Source organism: Rhinolophus sinicus, linkage group LG05 (assembly GCF_036562045.2).
Source record: "Rhinolophus sinicus isolate RSC01 linkage group LG05, ASM3656204v1, whole genome shotgun sequence".
Lineage (NCBI taxonomy): Eukaryota > Metazoa > Chordata > Mammalia > Chiroptera > Rhinolophidae > Rhinolophus > Rhinolophus sinicus.
Window position 1 is genome coordinate 37,071,411 of NC_133755.1, and position 22,490 is coordinate 37,093,900.

The 22,490-nt window shown below is 37.4% G+C and overlaps 1 long non-coding RNA gene across 1 annotated transcript in view; it reads right to left on the reverse strand.

Annotated features, from left to right (window-relative positions):
* The window catches only part of LOC141571828 (uncharacterized), a 212,443-nt gene that overhangs the window by 188,021 nt on the left and 1,932 nt on the right, over positions 1–22,490 (reverse strand). The gene's annotated exons all lie outside the window — the stretch shown is intronic.

Here is a 22,490-nt window from a genome sequence, read left to right on the forward strand (position 1 = left end):
TGAAAAATATGTTAAATTATGAAATTAATAAATCCACATGGGAGTCTAGCTAGCTGGGAATAAAGAGGCCCAAAAGTGACCATTACTTATTAGGCTTAAATTATTTTTTTATGTCAAGAAGAATAAATCTTTAAAAGGCAAATTATACTTCTATAAGAGATTAAAAAAGGAAATTGAACATGTGAAGGAGAATAATATAAGCATTCTAGAAAGCCTCTTTCTCCATAATCTTAACCCTCCTTCCCTAAGTACCTATGCATTTCCATGCCATTTGTGTTTCTTTTACCCCAACCCCACTTAGCTTAGACAGTACATTTCCTGCATAATCTTTCCAAAACATTTCTAGTCATTTTTCGTAGTTCCCCTCTCTGTGCTGCCAAGTACTTTGTTCACGCTGTGTTTTAATAATAAAATTAATCATAACAATTAACATTTATGCAGAATTTATTGGCACTCTACTTAGTCCTTCACATGCTCATGGGAACCTTGTGAGGTGCTACTACTTAATTTTAAAATAAAGGGTCTGAGGCCTATAGTGGTGTGGCGACAGGCCATGGTCACAAGGCTAACATGTTAATTACACCAAGTTTACAGCCAGGAGATCTCACATTAGATCCCTCCAAATCACAGAGCTTCCGCTGACAGTAACGACCCTGGAGATACAGGGTTTTGTGTAGTCTGTCTCTCGGACTGAAAGGCAGACTTTTGAAAAGGGATTGCTTCTTATTCATGTTTAATCATGTTAATCACATCAAAGATTAACAAAAGCCCTAGCACCTTGTAGACACTCAAATGTCTGCTTAATGAATAAATGAATGAATGTTTGCTAAACCAAGTGCTGATTTAGTCTTGGTAAAAACACAATGCTTATCAAATCCTATACAAACACTAGGTGGCCTGGCATTCTGTTCTCTTTCTTACTATAGACATATACATATACATATACATATACATATACATATACATATACATATACATATACATATACATATACATATACATATACATATATATATGTGTGTGTGTGTGTGTACACACACATGCATCAGAGCTTATTTAGAAAAATAAATGAAAATGTATCCAATCCACGATCAAATACATTTTCTCCATTATTCTAAGTCCTCCAAATTTAATCTGTAAGACTCTTTTGAAGTGCCTTTCTAGTCAACTTTCTCAAAAAAAGGATTTACCTTTTAATGGGAAGTCTGCATTTCATCATAAAGATGAAACACAATGTGTTCAACTTATTCTGCCTTCTAGAAGGTTCCTTTTTATCATGAATATTTAGCCACTAGAAAAGATACATTCCAAAAGAAAATATATTTCAAGCATGAGAAGCCAGAGCTCTACCAGACTGAAAAGAATGAAAAATGAAACCTCCATTTCCATTGTACTAAAAAAACATAATTTGAAAGTGCTCCATTATCACTGAACCTCTGTTCCAGAGTCCATGTGAGCAGAACAAATAAAGAACTTGCATATCTGAAAAAACATCAGTCAGCTCTGAGTTTAACGGAAAGTTTGAACCATGAGGCATTCCACAAAGTCCTGACTATTTGGATAACATGACTTTTTACTCAAATATCATTGTGTATATCTAATACCAAACTATTTCTAATTAATCACTTTCAGAATTGCATTTTTAAAACTCCATCACCTAGGGTACTGGTAGTATTAATAGTTCAGTTACAAAGTGTAATTACTGCTGATAACTTCTATGGCAGCGATTCTTGACAGTTTGGAAACCCAAACCTTTTTAGGAATCTGCTAAAAGCTATGGAACTTTTGTCTTAAGTTAAACATACACATATATATGGATAAATACCCAAATTTTTCATGAAACCTCAGGGGAGTTGCAAATGCCCCCAAGTTCACTCATGGGCCCCACCTGTTTCATAAGTTTCCCATGGTCCTTTTAAATAACGTGTGTTCTGAGAAGACCCCAAGACTTTATCCTTCACCAGTTCTTTTCTGTGGAGGAACCACTCTGAAAGGCAAGGACCATGGAGGCCTCAGGAACACACACATATGCATGCATCACTAAGAGGTAGAACGCTTAGCAGAAACAGAGAGCGGTTATCAATAGAATTACATTTGGGAAAATGTTCACTTATCTCTCTTGAACGCTCTTCTGAAAGCTTCAGTCCCTTATTTAACAAACATTTACTGAGTTCCTATTCTAGGCCTTCACCTCCTGCTTCCCCTCAGGACCCATGTATACAGACTAGAGTGGATGGCTGAAGCCCGACTGCATCTGGAGTGCATGGAACATGGCATGGTTTGGGGCATCTGGCCAGAATGGGCATTCGGATAGACCATAAGCCCCACCTTCTTACCAACAGAGTGTGCACATGCCAGAAGGGTATGGTGCATCAATTCCATGAATCTAGTAGAGAAGCACAGTAGATGTGAAAGCCCCTCAGTTAGAACATATCCTGACCCAATCAATGATGACAGAAATGACCTTGGCAAATTTTCAATTTAAAACATTACAGCTCCAAATTGTGTTTATTTATAAATGATGGAATCCCTGAGGTTATCTAATACTGATCTGGTCAGCCTTCACGAGGAATTGTATTCTATACTGTTGTGGGTATTCTGGAATGGCCTTTCTTTCTTTTTTTTTCTCTTTTTTTAATTAAAATTTATTGGGGTGACAATTGTTAGTGAAGTTACATAGGTTTCAGGTGTACAATTCTGTATTACATCATCTATAAATCCCATTGTGTGTTTCACCACCCAGAGTCAGTTCTCCTTCCATCACCATATATTTGATCCCCCTTACCCTCATCTCCCACCCCCCACCCTCCTTACCCTCTGGTAACCACTAAACTATTGTCTGTGTCTATGAGTTTTTGTTTCTCATTTGTTTGTCTTGTTCTTTTGTTGTTTTTGGTTTATATACAATATATCAGTGAAATCATATGGTTCTCTGCTTTTTCTGTCTGACTTATTTCGCTTAGCATTATATTCTCAAGATCCATCCATGTTGTCGCAAATGGTACTATTTCATCTTTTCTTACCACTGAATAGTATTCCATTGTGTATATATACCACAACTTCTTTATCCATTCATCTATCGGCGAAGGACAATTTGGTTGTTTCCATATCTTGCCCACCGTAAATAAAGCTGTGATGAACATTGGAGCACACATGTCTTTATGGATAAATGTTTTCAGATTTTTTGGGTAGATACCTCGGAGTGGGATTGCTGGGTCATAGAGTAATTCTATTTTTAATTTTTTGAGGAACCTCCACACTGCCTTCCATAGCGGCTGCACCAGTCTGCATTCCCACCAACAGTGTATGAGGGTTCTATTTTCTCCACAGCCTCTCCAACACTTGTTACTGTTTGTCTTGTTGATGATAGCCATTCTGACTATCATCATGGGGTGAGGTGATATCTCATCATGGTTTTTATTTGCATTTCTCTGATGATTAGTGATGTTGAGCATTTTTTCATATGTCTATTTACCATTTATATGTCCTCTTTGGAGAAATGTCTCTTCAGGTCCTCTGCCCATTTTTATGTGATGTATCACATTGATGGATTTGCGTATGTTGAACGATCCTTGTGCCCCTGGGATGAACCCCACTTGGTCATGATGAATAATCTTTTAAATGCATTGTTGCATTCGATTTGCTAGAATTTTGTTTAGGATTTTTGCATCTGTATTCATCAGAGATATTGGTCTGTAGTTTTCTTTTTTGTGTTGTCCTTGCCAGGTTTTGGTATCTGGGTAATGTTAGCCTCATAAAATGAGCTAGGGAGTACTGTCTCTTCTTCAATTTTTTTGGAAGAGTTTGAGCAGGATTGGTATTAGATACTCTGAAGATTTGGTAGAATTCACTGGTGAAGCCATCTGGTCCCGGACTTTTGCTTTTGGAAGACTAATTCAATTTCGTTACTGGTGATTGGTCTATTTAGATTTTCTAGTTCTTCATGGTTCAGCCTTGGAAGGCTATATATTTCTAAGAACTTGTCCATTTCTTCTAGGTTATTGAATTTGGTGGCATGTAGTCCTTCATAGTATTCTTGGATTATCCTTTGTATTTCTGTGGCATCTGTGATAACTTCCCCTTTTTCATTTCTGATTTTGTTTATTAGTGTCTTCTCTTTTTATCTTAGTGAGCCTAGCCAAGGGTTTGTCAATTTTGTTCATCTTTTCAAAGGACCAGCTCTTTGTCAGATTGATTTTTTCTATTGTCTTTTTGTTCTCTATTTCATTTAGTTCTGCTCCGATTTTTATTATTTCCTTTCTTCTGCTGACCTTAGGCTTCATTTGTTCTTCTTTTTCTAGTTTTTTAAGGTGTAATGTGAGGCTATTTATTTGGGATTTTTCTTGTTTCTTGAGATAGGCCTGTAATGATATAAATTTCCCTCTTAAAACTGCTTTAGCTGCATCCCAAAAATTTTAGTAGGATGTATTTTCATTGTCATTTGTATCTATGTATCTTTTGATCTCTCCTCTAATTTCTTCTTTGACCTGGTCATTCTTTAAAAGTGTGTTGTTGACTCTCCATGTATTTGTGGTTTTTCCTGCTTTCTTTTTGCAGTTGATACCCAATTCCAAAATCTTGTCATCAGAGAATATATGCTTGATATGATTGCAATCTTCTTAAATTTGCTGGCGTTAGTTTTATGTCCCAATATATGGTCTATCCTTGAGAATGTTCCATGTACACTAGAAAAAAATGTATAGTCTGATGTTTTAGGATGAAGTGCTCTATAAATATCAATTATGTCCATTTCATCTAATGCTTCATTTAGGGCTGCTATTTCGTTATTTATTTTCTGTTTGGATGATATATCCATAGCTTCCAATGATGTTTTTAGGTCCCCTAGTATAATTGTGTTTTGGTCAATTTCTCCCTTTAGTTCTGTTAGTAGTTCCTTGGTATATTTCGGTGCTCCCTGATTGGGGACATAAATATTGATGACTGTTATGTCTTCTTGTTGTATAGTCCCCTTTACCATTATGAAATGTCCATCTTTGTCTCTTGTTATCTTTTTCACCCTGAAGTCTGTTTCATCTGATATCATTATGGCTACAATTGATTTTCTCTGGATACCATTTGCTTGGAGTTTCAATTTCCACCCTTTCACTTTGAGTCTATGCTTATCCTTGTAGCTGAGATGTGTCTCTTGGATACAGCATATAGTTGGGTTTTGTTTTTTGATCCAATCTGCTACTCTGTGACTTTTCATTGCTGAGTTCAGTCCATTTAGGGTGATTATTGATATGTGAGGATTTCCTGTCATTCTATCTTTAGTTTTCTGGTAAGGCTGTGTCTCCATTGTTTCTTTGCCTTTTTGTTGTTGTCTATTATTCTTGTGTGGTGGTATTCTATGACTTTTTCCCCCTGTTTCTTCTTTAATTACAGTATATATTTCAGTTCTGGATTTTTTTTTTTTTTTTTTTTTTGAGCGGTTACCATTAAGTTTATGTAAAAGAAAGTTTGACATTTAAAGTATTCCATTTTCTTCAGCAAGCTTACTTTCTCCATTCCCATGTTGTTTTTTCTTTGAATTAAAGTTTATTGGGGTGACAATGGTTAATAAAGTTACATAGGTTTCAGCTGTACAGTTCTTTAATACATCACATTGTGTGTGCATTTCTTTAAATATTTTTGAAAGATATCCAACTTAAGGAGTAACAAAAACCAAAGGTGCCTCATTAGATGTGCATAATGATTAAAATTAAAATGATCTAACTGGGAAATATGTGTATGTTATTTAGGAGTACTTCTTTCTTTTAAGGTAGCAAATGAATATTCAGTACGCACACAGCATTGTAGAACACTCCTTTCATTGGGGAGAAATGAGATGGTCTACCGAGGAAACCTTGAGAAGAATAATCAAGTTTCCCAGTTGCTTTTCAGCATTGGCTCATGTAGAAATTAATGTTAGGAAAATCTGAAAGGAGCAGCACAGCTGGAATCTGGCAGTTTAATTGCTCTGCACAAGAAACCAGCAGTCCTGCAGGGTCTTGGGTGTGCCCATATGCGAATCAAGGCCAGGGGCACAGTCTTTACCAAGCTCCATGCCCTTGACTGCTGTAGATAGTTAACCAGGAGAATTGTGTCTAAGGGAGAGGGGTGTGGATTTAGCTGAATAGGAATTTATTTTTAGAACTATTCATTTGCCTCTCTTTAGATTCATTACCATTTTAACTCATATACCAGAACATTGTTTCCAAAGAAAGCACTGATTAATGTCCTCCATGGACAAATAGAACAGAAGCAAGACACATTGCAGATGAAGATTAACTCTGCTTTTAACTATGTTCAGGATGGGAGGTAGCCCCTGCTTACACAACGCAACCCTGTGATAATAAATGGTTGGCCCCTTAGAGATACTTCAGCAGAGGTGCTGCAAAGACAGACGAGCAAATTCAGGTAGATTCAAATAAAAGTGATTTTTGTGGGATCTATTTCATTGATGCTGCATGGCTGAATCTCAAACATATTCTGAACATTTTTGCCATATTAGATGATAATGCTGTGTTATCCAAGATAAAGAGGTACCATTCAGTTCTAGAAGTGTTATTTTAACTAAAATGAATTTTATTAATAAAATTACATGGACTTGTCCAAACTGTTTTATGCTGTGTAAAACGTATACTTACTATCTCAGAGAATTAATGACCCTCATTTAAGAAAGCTCACAGGATTTCTCAATCTTAGGCCATCCTTAATGTACGAAAGCCACTCTTTGCTTACATAGAAAGTTGATTTGAATTCAACTAACTAACTGACAACTCTTGTATTTTTTTTAAAAAGGCCTGGATTGATGGTAGGAAATGGAGGTTCTAGTCATGAATGCTTCTAACCATATGGCGAGCTTTAGACACATCATAGATTCTTTTAGTACTTTCTCACTTTATTAAATCATAGTAATATTATCTGAGTCTCTGGGATAATATAAATAAAAGTATGTTTATCATGCTATACAAAACAAGATGTATTATGAATTAAAACATTAGTAAAATATTAAAGACCTTTCATTTAAATAGAACATTAAAATGGACACTAGGCTTCAGGTATCTCAAAGAAGTCTCCTACTCAGCTCTTGGATGCCAAAAAAAAAAAAAAAGTGAAACCAATTCTGATTCACGATTCTTTGTAGTATCTCATGGCAAAATTTAAGTCACAGGGGCGTATGGGCTAGCTCAGTTGCTTAGAGTGTGATGCTTATATCACCAGGGTTGCTGGTTCAATCCCTACATGGGCCAGAGTGAGCTGTGCCTTCCACAACTAGATTGAAACAACTACTTGACTTAGAGCTGATGGGTCCTGGAAAAACACACTTAAAGTAAATAAAAGTTTTAAAAAAAATTTTAAGCCAGAATATCTGGCTCCTTAAAAGTATTCTCGGCTCATTATCCTAAATACTAAAGGAGGAAAACAGAACATATGGAGAGAAAAAGCTAACTTCGGACCAGAAGCAGATTCTGCCTTAATCCATATGCTATTCCCAACAGAAGAGATAACTCTCTGAATCTCCAAAAGAAGAGGGACAAAAAGAGGGAATAGCCTAGATGATAATAATGGCCATTACTACAAGATTTGTTGAAGGAGAATCTTTTCACACTAAGCATTGGGAGCAATCTCATCTCTTCAACCACCACTCCAAGATACTGTCAAGTGGGTTTCAACATTAGTAGAGAATCTAATTTCCTTTGCTGTGCCAGGTGATAAGTATATTGACTAAGGTAGAAAGAAGGAATGAAATTGAAGAAGAAAAGTCAGGTGTTCAAGAAAACCAAATGATTTATTTTCTGATATTTGGGAGAAAGGATTTATGTTCATTCTATTTCATCTGTATTAGTGCCGTATAACAAATTACTCCAAAAATTTAGCAGACTGAAACAATAAGCATTTATTATCTCCAACAGTTTCGGACCATCAAGGATGTGGGAGGAGCTTAGCTAAGTGGTTCTGGCTCAGCTTTCCTCACCAGGTTCCAGTCAAGCTATCAGCTGGAATGAAAGTCATCTGAAGACTCAACTGAGGCAAGAGAATCTGCTCCCAACCTCACCCATGTGTTTGTTGGCAGGTCTTACTTTCTCACTGGCTGTTCACCCAAGACTTCAGTTCCTTACTCTCTGGGCCTCGAAACGGGACCACTCACAACATGGCTATCTACTTTCCCCAGAGCAAGAGATCCAAAACAGAGAGAGGCCACACCCAAGACGGAAGTTACAAACTTTTATAATCTAATCTCAGAAGTGAATTACCATCACATCAGCCCTATGCTATTGTTCCCATGGTAGAGCAACCATGGTACAATGTGAGAGGGCACTATACAAAGGTATGACTACTAGGAGGTGGGGAATGTTGGGGGCCATCTTGAAGGCTGGCCATCGCGTCATCTATCTTACAAGAAGCTTGCAAAAAAGCATTACTGGTGAAATACAAAAACTGCCAGAGGCTCAGTTGGTGCCATCTGAGCACAAGGTAAACTAACCATATATACACTATCTTTCACCCAGGTTTGTCTATTTTATCTTTAAGGTAAATCTGGATCCTCTCTCCATTTGTGAAGTCTGCATAAAGCATTAGTTAAGCCAGTGTAGTCTTTTCCAATTCCGAATTCAAATTCACCAAACAGGCAGTGTGGTGAGAAAGACAAGACACAATTTCTTTAAAAGTGCTTGCTTTTCCAAGTACATTCCCTCTCAAGCACTCTGCCTTTCGCTAGACAGTATGGAACTGTTCTCTTGGGGAAAAGAGGCAAAGAGAGGAAAACAAAACCTTCTTAGGACAATTAGAAGTGATATTAGAGAAAAGATACTTTTCCCAGAAGGAAACGCACAATGTCCGTAGCAGATTAGCACTCGCTTCTCTCTGACCAAGAAGATATCTGCTTCAGCCCAAGAACCACTCTTCCACTCAACATTTGGAACGTGAGCTGCAGTTAGGTAACCTGATATTCTGAGAAGGGGGAATTTCCCTCTTCTTAGATAGAGATTTACATGTGAGATAAGTATAAAACATTCTATGAGAACATGAAGAAAGGATAGATTTATGATAATATTGCAGTGAAGGAGTGCTTTACTATTTAAATATTTGTCTGTATCTGTGGCACCAGAGGTGTGTGTGTAGGCGGGTGAATCTCACCTTCCTCCTTCTCTCCCTGAACATTCTGATAAGCTTTCCTATGGGGTCTATCCCTACCTCCTGAATTGAGAATCACTATGAAATTGAGCCATTACTGATGGGTGTGTCTTACCTCTCAAGGAGTTTAAACAAGAGAATCGTCATCCATTAGTGGACTCAGTGATAACTATTCCCATGAGATATATCTCTACATAAGGCAGTTTGCTTATCTCTTGATTTATGCCCCACGTAAAAAAATATATTATTGTGATTTATAAGGATTTATAAACTACAACAAAAATAACATGAACTAGTTGTGAAAGAAACAATATAAGAAAACTAAGTCTATGGAACATAAAATTGAGCAAGGAATATGGTTGCTACAGATGGGCAACAAATTTGGCTCTACGCTTTCTAAAAGCCTGCCAATTTGAAAGGGGAAGTCTGATTCCAATTTAGTTTCCATAAGATGAATATTAACAATTTTCCTAGGAGAGGCACAGTTATTCTTAAACTAAGATCAGGCCCAGTGTTCCACTGGGGATTCACACGAAGAGGACACTACTCAACATTTACACAATAAAAATAGACAATGTGGCACTGAATTCTTTCTTATACTGACTTGATCAGAGCCCTGTAAAAATGAGTCCACAGGACTATATGTAACACAAACTGCCTTAATCATGTTTCCTCTTCCTGCACACACAGAAACTTTAAATTTCCTAGCCATGTGAGATGAGGTTGGAAGCTTGTGACTGGGTTCTAAACACTACAAAGCAATGCATCCTCCATAGAGGCCTGGGCATAACATCACCTCTCTTTCTTTTTCCACAGTGACTTTGAAGGCTCAGGCTGAAGACACAGTACCACACAATGGAAGGAATCTATGTACTTAGCCAGAGGGAATATCCCCAAGGAGAGCCATTCTACCTGAATTAGACCAAAGACATGAGCAAGAAATGAAACCTTAATGTATTAATTTTCCTGACTAAAATAACACTATCAATACAGCGTTCAAAATTCTAGCTCTCTGTAGATATGATTTATGATTGATATGATTGATGGTATAGAATTTCAAGAATATACAGAAGAAAAGATAGACTCGAAATCTTTCACACAGTCCTCCCTCAATACTGTTTTGCTCAACTGAGTATTACTAAATCTTGGAGCTTGATGATGACGATGATGATGATGATGTAATAATAATAAATATAATAATAATAATAATAGCTAACACTTGATTACCACTTGTTATGTGCCAGGATTATTTATTCTAAGCCCTTTCAGTGTATTAACACATTTAATCCTTACAATATATCGACTCATTTATCTCAAATTTTTAGATAAGGAAACTGTGAAAGAGAGACTTACCCAAGGTCACTCAGTAAGAGGTGGCGCCAGAATTATATTCAGGGAGTCTAACTCCTGTGTTCAGGCTACTAACTTCTACATTACTTTATTTCACACCGTGATGATAAGATTGGTATTGTGTTCCCCGAAAAGCTATTAAATAATTCCAGTTGTCTAAGGGTTCAAAGACCTCAAAATATGTATCAGCTGAAGTATGGCTGGGATCCTGTTGCTTAGAGAAGTCAAACAAGTCACTAATCTCAATAGTTGTCCACCCAATCTCAAAAAAATTATCCTAGATGGAACCATGATTATCTTTTGAAAGGAGTTGACAATATAAACCAACGGTGTAATACTTTTCTGGATTGGTATAACCATCCCTATAATTTACTTTCATATAACTTAGCATGGACAGAGTAATATTGTGTATGGGCTGGTTAGCTTAAGTTTTACCTTTAGGGGTATTCCATTGGCTTAAGCTAACTTTACAATGAAACACAACAAAAAAACTACAGTTTCAGTACAGATAAAAAATAAAATTGATACTTCTTGCTCACACTAATTTCATTATCTACATTCTTATGTGATCCAGCCATTAACCATATATGACAACCCAAAAGAAAATCAATATAACACACTCGGGCCCCCAAGTTAGTTCTCCTGATATAATTAATCTTTTAGAAAATAAATTTAACCTTCCTGTTAACTCAAATATCACTTGTTAGCTGCATGCCGTTTTTTTTGTTGTTTTTGCTTTTTGTGTTGTTGTTTTTTTTTTCTAAACTGCATAATAATGAATTTTCTAGTTTCATGTAAAATTCCCTTCACTTGCATCAAATATATAAAATCAAAAAACTGTACATGGAGAAGGCAACTTTTAATATCACCTAATCCAAATTCTTTGTCCATAGAGAAAAAGACTGAGGTTCAGACAGGCTAAATGAATTGTGCCCGTTTTAAGCTGTTTAGTGTGAGAATTGGACTCAAAACCCCGTGTCCTAGATTTCTCCTCCAAGCTTTTCCACTGAGCCACACATCGTTCCCAGGAGTACGTTTCAATACTAACCCTGCAGTACTGACCAAGAGGCAGGGGTAAAGCATGACCATAACTTTTTAAGTATTTATCACAGTAAAATACACTAAAGCAGTCTCAGTTGAAGTGGGAACCGTTTGCTGCGGAAATAAATTTAATTCTTTAATTCAACAATTTAATTCTGAGGGCAAAAAAAAGGCAGCTCAAAATCCTCTTCCAACATGGCCTTTCCGATCAAATAGTATGATCAAATTTTCAGACACTTTTCTTGTCATTTTGAGGCATAAGCAGTCATGAGTGAACACTCAGACATTATCGACTTTCCAGCAACAAGTATGGAAAACTACATTTTTAGGGCTACCTGGTCTGTCACTAGGTAGCCCAAGGCGCTACTCTCCCAAAAGACAACCCAGCTTCTGTGGGGGGACCTTTCCCAGCTCCCCAGAGTCCCCTAAACATTTCAATAATTCAGCTCTTTAGAATGCTGTTTTGATACACAACAGCAGACTGAAAAACAGCTTTCTAAAGAAACAACAGTCAAGCAATATCCAATAAAGCCCCTACTTCTGACTTGAGAAAATTTTGCCTGAAGAATAATAAAAGTCTCTGTGAGGGCATAGCAAAAATTTGTACAACAGTAACGGCAACAATAAAAAAGCCTGCCCGAAAGGTAGGAGGTAAACCAGAAGCCTTAGAGCTTCAGAAGAGACATACGTTCACTAAGTCATGTTTTCAGCTGAATGTGCACAAGTGTGTATTTTATGATGCCTTTTTAAATCAGCAAAAGGAGATTTGGTGATTTTAAAAGACAAATGGGTTTTCACATAGATTTAGTAAATAACTGTAAACACAGTATTCTTTTAAAAGCATAAAACTACCTGAACCCTTTTGAGTAAATATAGATCACCAAGGTTCAAATTTAACTGGGTAATATAAAAGCAAAAGGAATGGGTTATTCTAAGGAAAGCTAGTCTTCCAGGATCACAGGATGTTATGTACTGAATGTTTGTATCCCCCCAAATTTATATGTTGAAACCCGAAGCCCCAATATGATAGTAATTGGAGATGGGGCCTTTGGGAGGTAATTGGGTTTCAATGAGGTCATGACGGTGAGGCCCTCATGATGAAATTAATGCCCTTATAAGAAGAGACTAGAGAGCACACATATGCATTCTCTCTCTCTCTCTCTCTCTCTCTCTCTCTCTCTGTGAGAACACAGCAAGAAGGCAGCAGTCTGCAAGCCAGGAAGAAAGGTGTCACCAGAATACAACGCCAGAACCCTGATCTCAGACCTCCCAGCCTCCAAATTGTAAGAAATAAATCTCTGTGTTTACGCCACCCTGTCTATGGTATTTTGTTATGGCAGCTGTAGCTGACTAAGACACAGTTTCCTGTATCAAGTATCAGGTCAAGATAAAAGGGTCCAGGGCACATAGAGTGAGAGACATGGGGATTACTTCCCTTTCCACAGGGGATTTACAGCGTTTACTCTTTGAAAATTTCTGTTGATTTCATTTCACCCCGTAGCAGGAACAGCCAATGCAAATCCTCTAACCATACCAAGTCAATATATAAATGACTGTCCTCTAGTCACAAAGCAGAAAAGACAAGATGTCAAAGTCAACATATCAGTCTTGGAAGCCCAAGAATTCAGTGACTTAGAAAGAGAAAATAATGTTCATTTCTTATTCTTACTGTATGTCCAACTAAGTATAACAGAGGGTTTTGTTCATATTAGTCTTCTCCTAAGCTATTTTTTTCAATTGAAATGATTTACGTGATACCATACCTTCAGTTGAACATTAAAGGAGATACCTTTATTTATTCAGAGGATTTAATAATAAATGTAATAGCCATACATTTGAGTTTAATCAGCCTTTCTTGACTGAAAGCTTTTTCAATTTTATTTTTTACTGTTTGATAATGAGAAAAAGTTGCCTCTTCCAACCTTACAATTCCTTGAATTTATGGATTCTATTACTTTTATTCCTACTTGTAAATTGGCCTGTTCTTATCTGAATTCATTTTTCTTGAAGTATCTTGTCACAGTAAAGAGTAAACAGCAACCAACATGCATTATTACCATTCTATTTTCTACCTCTTTTTCTTCAGATACGAATTAAGTGGGTCCCTCAACTACCTTCCAAATTATGACAGGAGACAGTTTACCATTTGTCTAGCCTCTAATAACAGTTTTCTGTCAATCAGCACCCAACCAATAAGACAATGCCACATACTATAGGCTTTAATGCAGCAACCCCCATTTCTAGGTTCAATATATTTTTCTGTCAGTGTGGGCTATGTTACCCTGAAGTAATAAACAGCCTTAAAACTGCTGTTTAAAATTTTATTTCTCATTCGCACTACACATTCAGTATGGGGCAGAAGGGTCAGCTCTATTTATCATAGTCATTCGGGGACTCCAACTATCCAAGGTTTCATCTTAACACATATATCCCATCACTGCCCTGAGTGGAAGGTCTCAAGGGTCACCAGACCATGGCAGGGTAGGATAAGCTGGGCTAACTGGGGATCCAGAGGGCATAGATAGACTTGAGACTCAAAATACCTGTCCTAAGGAGGTGGGACCCCTTGAGCTCAGGCGACAAGCCTCCACACATGTTCTATTGTCTCACTGAACTTGATTTACAAAACACACATTCAAAGATCAAATTATTAATAATTTCAAGACAAAGAACACAAAGCTTTAAACCATAGTTGGGGCCCTTCTGTGGGGCCAGGGGGTAGGGGTGGGGGGCTGCTGTGAAGCCATCTCTGCTAACATACCAGCCTTATAGCACACAGAGCAGCCAGTCGTCTATACCCTCACTGAATGATCACAAAGAAAAAGCATCCACATTCCAGCAGTTAGAGTTATCTGAGCAAATGTCCTAAAGCAGAGGCCTCCAGTGGATAAGGCCTCACACACACACACACACACACACACACACACACACAGAGCACCCTTCTCTTTATACCCTCATTCTAAAAAGATGAAAGGAGACCTTAACATTAAGATCACCTAACAAAATTTCCAAAGGGAGGACACAGATAAAGATTAAAAACAGAAGAGAAAAATGATGCTAGAGGGGAAAAAGAATTTAGGGGAATTTGACAAAATTTTAAAACCTCTGTTATCCTCAGAAATCTCAAGATGGTACTTTATCCATAAAATAGTAAGAGATTATTTAAAAGGAAAAGCCAGTGAAAAACCAGAAATTCATATCTGTTGAAAATGTTTTAAGTTAAAAAACAATCAGTGGGTAGTTTGGAAATAAAGTCAAAGAAATATCCCAAGATGAAGAACAAAAAGCCAGAGAAATGAAAAAAATATAAGTGGAGGAGAATTAATCCATATGACCCAAACATCAGACATTCCAATCTGACAGTAAATCTAGAAAGAGAAAAAATGAAAGAGAAAAATTATCTAAGCAATAATACAAGAAAATTTCCATAAGTGAAAGACACAGACTCCAAATTTAAAGACCCACTTTGAATGAAAAATCTTAGGCAATTATTTGTCAAGTTTTTAAGAATACTGATGTGAAAAGCATTCAGATAGGATAAGAAACAAGGTCACTAATACAGGAATAACGAGCTAATTGCCTTCAAACAGCTCACATTAATACTAAATGCCTTTATTATTGTAAGGGAAAATAATTTTGAAACTAGAATTCTTACCCAACCAAATTATCAATCAAGTTTGAAGGTAGAAAAAAATGTTTTCAGACGTGCTCAGAAAATTTACCCATCACACACTATTTCTTAGTAAGTTACTTGAGAATAGCCTAGAACAAAAAGATAAAAGAACAGAAAATGAGAGAAACTTTCTAGAGGCACAGTGAGGAGCTATCCAGCATAAAAACTGCACAATAGTCCTAGAGAACAATAGTCCTATGGGAATAATAGGATGGATGCCCCCGAGAAGAAAATTTCTGGGAAGGAAGAATCCATAATTACTTTATTGAAAAGTTTTCAAAAAGGATATGATAAAGATAAATAATGTAAGAAAACAAAATGCCATCAAAAACAAAAACAAAAAGTTATCTTTTAAAAATCAGATAGTGTACTCTTGCATAGTTGCAATAATGTAAATGCCATTTGTTGATTTTCAACTTTTAGATTCAGCTGATAAACAAAGCATATAATCCAAGTTAACACTGTAAAGATACTGATTATAAAATAAACTGGAAGGATAAAAGGAAAGGAGAGGTAGCATCATTCTTATACAAAGTCAGGAGTCCAGATAAAATATATATAGTTGATAAGACAAAAAATAAAGTTTTAAGTGTTATAAGTATAAAGACAGCCAATAAAGAATTCAACGCAATGTTTGGACTAAATTGGGGGAAGATGGGAGGGAAGGCGACAATATTATAAGTAAGGGTAATCATATTCCAGCAGAAAGTCAGTATAGTGTCTAAAATTTATAACTCATTAATAATGATGTGGCCAGAGATTATTTAGACATCTGGAGATAATTATCACAGGCAACTGCTCAGAGTGGTTGCCTATGAGAAGTGGGACTGGATTGCTGACCATGGAGCAGGAGACTGCTACATCTTATTATAAGCCTTTCTTGCCCCTTTTTGATCTTTTAATCAAGGACATTTATTGCTTTGATACAAATATATTGGGGGAAAATGAAATGGAGAAAAATATTAAAGTAGATTTGTATATGTGCCATTATCAAAAATCTCTACTGCACATTAGGCAAGGATAAATGCATTCGATAGAACGGCGCATATATATGTAGATTGATCTCATTTATCTTGGAAACCAAAAAACAAACAAAGCACAATACAACATTGTAAAACATGTATGGGTAACCATAGATAAATGTAATTAAAATGCATCAGAAACCATTGGGATAAGTCCACACCAAACCAGTAGCAAGTGTTAACTCTGAAGAAGGGATGGATACCTGGGGATGGTCATAAACAGTGTAACATTTTACAAAGAAAATAATCCATGCATTACCTTGCAATTAAAAATAAATATTAAAAATAATAACTAGCAGATCACGAGTTACTGGTTGGTAAGTTCTGATTTGTGTGTAAGGTTTGGATAGCTCTGATCCAGTTCCCTTTTTTTAATTTCTACAGTATTGCAAAGAATTTGGCTTGTAAACAAATACTACTCATTAATACTTCTGAAGACACTTTCTTATCTTAAAAAAAAATCAATAGCTCCTTCCATAGCTCTTGCTATATCCTTGAATAATTAGAGTTGCCCTCTCTGATAATGTGTGTGCTGTTTAGGGAGGCATGCACACAATCAGCTCTGCTTTAATTTGTTTATCTATTGAATGTGGTTTAATTTTAATTATCCTGTGACCATTAGCATGCGCTTTTATGTAGAGAGAAAGGCAAGCTTAAATGTGCACTATCTGAATATCACTATTATGTTTACCAGTGGGTAAAATAACTTTAAAACCTTTATAGGAATTTAGAGATGCAAATAAAAACATCCACTCTCCCTCTGTTGTAGGGCTGTGGATCGAGGTGAGTACCATGGGCATTTCAGAAACTCAAGTCAGTGGAGCAAAGAATTCTAAAGCCATTCTTGCAAGGAGGTGAAGCAGGTGGTTGCCTGTACAGCTACATTTTCTTGGGCATCGCAGTATGATGTCTATTTCAAATGTTCCATTCTATTGTCTCTACAGGCCTTGAAGTACTCACAGAAATTCAAACAACTTGGATGCAAACAACATCACATTTAGTAACCATACTTTCCAAACAACCAGTGCAAGAGATACTATTTATTTGCCAAAGTCCAAGTACTAGATATGACAGATCTAGGTCTGAGATGGGCTATCTGCTAAGGTACCAAGACTCTCAGCAAGTATGGGAAGGCAGCAGGGTACATTTACACCATATTTATGTGGGAAATGTTAAGTTTTGGGAGAAAAGCCAGATACTCAGGATGATGGTTCTAGGAATTTGGTCATGGGAGGCAAGAAAGAAGTAGGAAGTGGGAGTACTGCCATCCCACCCTGCTGGCCTCCTCTATTTGACATCTGGGAGGACAGCTTGGGGACAACAGCATATGAGAGCCTGAGATTGACTTGGTTGTAAATGTGAGTGACCAGATCTCCCGTGCCCAGCCTCCCCAGAAACTACTCTGAAACATAACAAAGAAAGGATAACTTACAACTAGCAGAAAAATAAGTCCTGAAGATCTAATGCACAGTATAGTGATTATAGACAACATTGTATTATAAACAACAAATATGTTAAGAGACCAGATCCTAATTATTTCCATCACAAAAAAAAGAAATAATAATTACACAATGTCATAAAGGTGCTATCATATTGAAATATATAAATGTATCAAATCAACATGTTATTAGGTTTGTGCAAAAGTAATTGCAGTTTTTGCAATTATTTTTAACCTTTTAGACCACGATTACTTTTGCACCAACCTAATATATATCTTAAACTTAACACAATGCCATATGTCAAATATATTTCAATTAAAAATATATATATATAAAGCCAAATAAGATTTTTTTTTAAAAAGAAAGTAAGGGTAACAGTATGGCCCCTCATTGATTCTTTCTCCCAGTAGATTTTTTATCTCAAATGTTCACAGTCCACTTAGGCTCCTTATTCCACCTCTTCCCTCTGAGGTCTCAGAAAATGGCACCACTTGTAGTTCAGCAAGCCAGAAAAGAAGCTGTCAAAGACAGCTGAGCAGCTGCCTCTTCCTTCTCCCCTCACCTCTGAGAGGCTCTGTCACATGAAGCTGTTTTCATCGTCTTCCTTTCTCCCACTCCTCCATATTCATGGAAGAGAAACCTCTTCTGAACAAAGCCATTCCTTCTACTAGTGGTCTGGATATTCTCTCCCTCTGAACACCTCAGGGATGTTACTGCACATAATTCCCCTTTTTGCCTCCTGATTTATTACATAAACATGTTCAACCTTCCCCTTTTCCTATGTTCCCCACTACCTACCAATCTCTCTCTTGCTTCTCCTCAACAGCCAGAGAAAGAGAACATAGCATTGTTTCCATTTGCTCCTCAAGGTCATCTGCACTAGCTTCATCTTCTCAACCAAATGCCTCTGAAGGTCAGTAGAGAAGTCACAGCTGTTAAATCCTAAACTCTCTCTTCAGTTCCTGCCTCACTAGACTGCTGAGAAACAGTTGACGGTGATTGCCTTCCCCTCTTAACCACACTAATTATCCTTGTTCCCATGACCCTTTTTCTATTGCTTTCTCTCCTGTCTTCTGTTCACTCCTTGATGGTGGTTTAGGGTGCCCAATACATAATGTCACTCTCTTCCCACCAAAATCTGTAGCTTACCAGAGACACATTCAGGAGCCATACAACTAAAGATAAAAATATTACCTTCTTATTATTATATTCTATTGAGCAATATGGTTTAGATCAGTGTTTCTCAAGCTTGTTGGACATGTTGGACCAAATAATTCTTTGTTAAGGTAGGGGGATTGTCTGCACCCTAGAGGTTGTTTGGCGGCATCTCTACCCTCTACTCACTAGATGCCAATAGCACACTCTTCCTCCCCTCAATTGTAACAACCAAAAATATCTCCAGAAATTGTCAACTGTCCCTCTGGGGGTGGAGGTAATATCTCCCCCAGTGGAGAATCACCCATTAGGTATGCAGTCAAGGAGGTCTATTAATAGTCTACCTTGAATTAACATATTTACTCATGAGGCTCCAGCACAGGTGAACAGCCTCAGGGTGTCCAGCAGAGATAAGCCTCTTATCAAAAGGCAGAGAGCAGACAGGAACACTCACTTTATGCAGAGAACCAGATCCCAAAATTAAAGAAAGTGGGTAGAGATTGGGCCAAATTCCCTGGGAAGAAGGAGTGAGGAGGCACACAGGATGGTGATAAAGGTTTCTTCCTAAACTGATAGGGCCAGGTTATTTCATGGAATGCGTTTCAATCTTCTCCTCCTATCTGGTAACCCTCACGGTTCCACTCTTTGCCCTCTTTCTCATAATCTCACTGTGCAATCTTACCCTCACCAATGGCTTCAACTACAATCTAAAACCTGACAAATCCACGTCTCTGGCTTAAATCTTTCTCTTGAGCTTCGTTCCCACGTGGCCAACTGGGAAGTGTACATCTCTACTTGGATGCCCTCTGTAATACACATCCAAAACTAAAGTTATTCTATTTCTCCCAAAGAAACACCCTGTCTTGGTGAGTGGCAACACCATCCATTCAGTTGTCCAAATTATATGCCTGGGAATTATCTTTGACTAAAACCTTTCCTGAATTTCGTACATCCAATTAGTGTCCCTCTCATCAGTCCTATCACCTAAGTATCTTTGGAATTCATTCCATTTTATCCATCATCTAATTTATGGCCTCATCATTTCCTGATAGGATTACTGGAACATTCCCAAACTCATTTCCACCCTCATCATTCATCATTCTATTTCTCCATATTTAAATATATTACCAACACACACCTGACTTAACTCCTTCAGTGGTTTTCCATTGTCCTCAGGACAATGAACCCGGCCCCACTTGACCTGCACCTCTAGTCTTAGTTCTGCTACTCCCAAATGATATTCTCCTCTTCTTAGTTTCCCTAAATGCCTTTTCATACCTCAGTGCCATGTGCCTGCCTCTGGCCCATGCTATTCTCTGTAATACCTCCTACACCCACCATTTACCTGGCTAACTCTTTCCCAGTCTTTTAGATTCTCAAAGGAATTATTCTTTTTAGAAAGCCAGTTTAAGTTAAATATGCATTATCTCTACTCTCATAATACCCTATGTGTTCTCTTTTATATATTTTTATCATCCAATTATTGCTGGCTTCCCACATGTGTCTAAGCTTCTTGAGGGTAGTGACCATGTGATAAACTTTTTGTGAAGTAGGCACTCAATAAATACTTGCCAAATGAAGAAATAAATCGTTTTATTGATTGTTCCATTTTTCCTGTTTTAAAGTTACCAAATTTAGAGTCTCTTCCCCCAGTATACTTCTGATTGCAGTGTCTAGCAATAAAGAAGCTGAAGGGCAAGGATAAAACCTATCTGCAGAGCATATCCTGTTCAAAGGAATCAAGAGCCTCTCACATACTCTTCTGTAAGCAATACATTAAGAAGGAAACATTATACACACCCTGAGTCCTCCAAGGTTTTCTGTCATAAGAGAAAACCTTTCGTGACTCAATTGTATTTCTCCTCTAGAAGAAGAGATTTTTTTTCTCCTGTTTTACACCAATTTCTCCCACCAAATTCTCAGAAAAGGTTTTCTTTCTTTACTAAATATTCCCTGAGGTGAAAGGGAGAATTTTTTTACAACCAACAGGGATATTAGAGTCAGTCTTTAAAATATTCCTAACTCAGAAAAATGTAAAACTGAACATTTCTTTTAAAACCAGTTCTTTATAAATTATATACTGAAATTTACTTGCAACAAAAACTGATTTTCAATTGCAGGACCATTAATTGATTCAACACTATACACTAACAATCGGCAAGATAAGAAAGTCACCAGTATTCCCACATTCAAATATGTTAAATGTGAAGTAGATCTTTTGTTGTTCCTTTTGGCAACACAGTCCCTTTGAGCACCATTGCCTCACACTCCTGGTGGGAGACAGAGAATACCTCCTACTACAGAAGCTTGCCCAGCCTGCCTGGGAGCTGGCTGCAGACTGTCACTAAGATCTGCCAGTGGGATGAGACAGGCGGGTCTTTGAATCAGTCCAGTAAAGCAGGCCCCACATGTAATTCTTCCTAGTGCAAGAGGTGGAGGCTACATGCAGTTTCTGGACATGGCTATGGCAGCTGGACAGAGCTTCTGGAGGCAGCATCTCGTGCTCAGAGTTGGGGGTATCATCTGGAGGAGCCACAGCAACTATGCCTGGGCACGTAACAATGGTTTATTTTCTGGAGCAGCTCTGAGGTAGATTAGGCATTGTTCCTGGTTGCTTATCTCTATGCCTCTTTCTCCAGCCCTCCCAGAGGTACTCTGAACTATCTAATTCCCTTTAATAGATTCTTTTTCTGCTTCCAACAGCCAGAGTTTATTTTTATTGTTTGCAACAAAGAGCTCTGATATAGAAATAAACAGTTGTGTATGATAAATCCTTCCAAATTTTTCCCTCAGTAGAATAGAACAGGAGGAGAGAGGAGGGAAGAAAGAAAAAATAAGACTGGCCCATGTGGTCCAATAAACCAGCATTTAGCTGTAGATCAGCTGCATCAGAGACTCGTGGAACAGGCTTGTCAAAACGCAGCTTGCCTCCCTGAGACCCAGAGAATCCAAACCCCTGCAGGTCAACTGAGCAACTGCATTTCTAACAAGAGGCCAAGGGACTGTTATAAACAGTCAAGTTTGGGAGCCACTGCCATAAACTGAAATCCTCAAGTGTCAGGACCATTTCTTACTTATGTCTGCACCCACCAACCCCAATCCATTAAGTATTTAAAAAATATTCGTTGTTACAAAGGAGAAAATTAGTAAGCACTGGACAAGTTGCCTGACACCTCTGGCATTCAGTTTTCTTAAAGTACCTTCAACGTGTGACATATGAATAGAAACTTGTGAAAGGTAAATGGCCAATGGTAAGTATTCTGTAATCTGATGAATTAATTAAAGTACAGCAGTAATGACAAATGCCTATGGAGATCAAATTATACATTAACACTTCAAGTGGAGTGATTTAAATTTAAATAGACAAGGTAAACATGAGTAATAATGAGATCTGAAGACCCATTCCCATTCCATTGAATGCATCAAAATGAAATACCTACAGGCCCTCACCTTAAGAAAAACATGAGAATTTGTATTATTAAAGATGGGACACCTTCGCCAAAGCATTTTATAACAACTCCATTTCTAGGGACTTACATCTGCAAGTTCACAATCAATCCTCTACAAGTCTTTAAGGAAATCTCCAAATATTATAATAACAATGCCCATCTTAGCACTAAACTTGCAAAACACTAATTAATGCTCCAGTTCCTGTTATCTATCTTGAATCATCTGCCTCATGCATATCCT